This window comes from Cebus imitator, unplaced genomic scaffold, assembly GCF_001604975.1.
Source record: "Cebus imitator isolate Cc_AM_T3 unplaced genomic scaffold, Cebus_imitator-1.0 Scaffold499, whole genome shotgun sequence".
Taxonomy (NCBI): domain Eukaryota; kingdom Metazoa; phylum Chordata; class Mammalia; order Primates; family Cebidae; genus Cebus; species Cebus imitator.
Window position 1 is genome coordinate 951,878 of NW_016107814.1, and position 1,390 is coordinate 953,267.

The following is a 1,390-nucleotide window of genomic DNA, read 5'->3' on the forward strand; positions in this document are numbered from 1 at the left end:
GAGATGGCGTCTTGCTCTGTCGCCAGGCTGGAGTGCAGTGGTGCAATCTCATCTCACTGCAACCTCTGTCTCCAGGGTTCAAGTGGTTCTCCTGCCTCAGCCTCCAGAGTAGCTGGGATTACAGGCTCAAATTCCCATGGCCAGCTAATTTTTGTATTTTTAGTAGAGATGGGATTTCACCATGTTGGCCAGGATGGTCTTGATCTCTTGACCTCGTGATCTGCCCACCTTGGCCTCCCAAAGTGCTGGGATTACAGGCGTGAGCCAGGCGCCTGACTCATTTTTTTATATAAAAAATGTTTTTTAAAATCCTATGTACAATTATTTATTTTTTCCCAAGGATTATTCCCAAGCTTTTATACAATTAATGCATTCCCTTGCAGAGTTGGATCAGTAACACCTGACACACTTATATATCAGGCATACACTTTACACAATTCCTCTCATCTGTTCTTTGAATCCCAGACACCATATTGGGCACTAGAAACCGGTGATAAATAATTACAGTTATGTATATTTCCTGAAGAATTATGTGCCATTCCTTGTTTTAAGCACCTTTGATGCCTTAACTCAATCTCTATTACAATACTATGATATGAGTACTATTTAATATTTCTTTTGACAGATGGGAATAATCGAGGCCTAGGGAGATTAAATTACTTGTCCAGGTTCATGTAAGTAATGGATCTAGGATTCAAATTCAGCCGGTCTGAATCTGGAGCGTATTCTTTTAGCTACAGTGCTATACTCTAATACTGTAATATGCTGTTCAGATGAAACTATAACATGTCATTAAATTTGAACATGTCAATAAACATACCAAGCAATAAAATAATTACAGCTTGTGGAAAGTGCTTATGAAAACAGTAAATAAGCTACTTGAGAATGATCAGGGAAAGGTTTCTTTGATGTGCTATATATACTTTCAGTAGACACATGGAGGATAAAAAGGAAACAGCAATGCAAAGAGTTCTGGGAAAAGACTGGCTCAGGTGAAGAGAATGCCAGGTATAAAAACCCTGGAACAGGTGAAAGTTTGGTTTGACTAGGAATTGCCAGAAGGCCGATGTGACTGAAGTATTGTGTGTAAAGGAGTAGCAACAAATGGGGTTAAAGAAGTAGACAAAGGCCAGATCATGTAACTGTCTATAGGATATAGTAATGATTTCGTCTTTTATTCTAAATGCAATGGGAAGGCCAGGTGTGGTGACTCATGCCTGCAATCCCAGTACTTTGGGAGGCTGAAGCAGGCAGATTATCTGAGATCAGGAGTTTGATACCAGCCTGGCCAACATGGTGAAACCCCGTTTCTACTAAAAATACAAAAATTAGCTGATATGTTGGTGCACACCTATAAGCCCGGCTACTCCGGAGGCTGAGGCAGGATAAT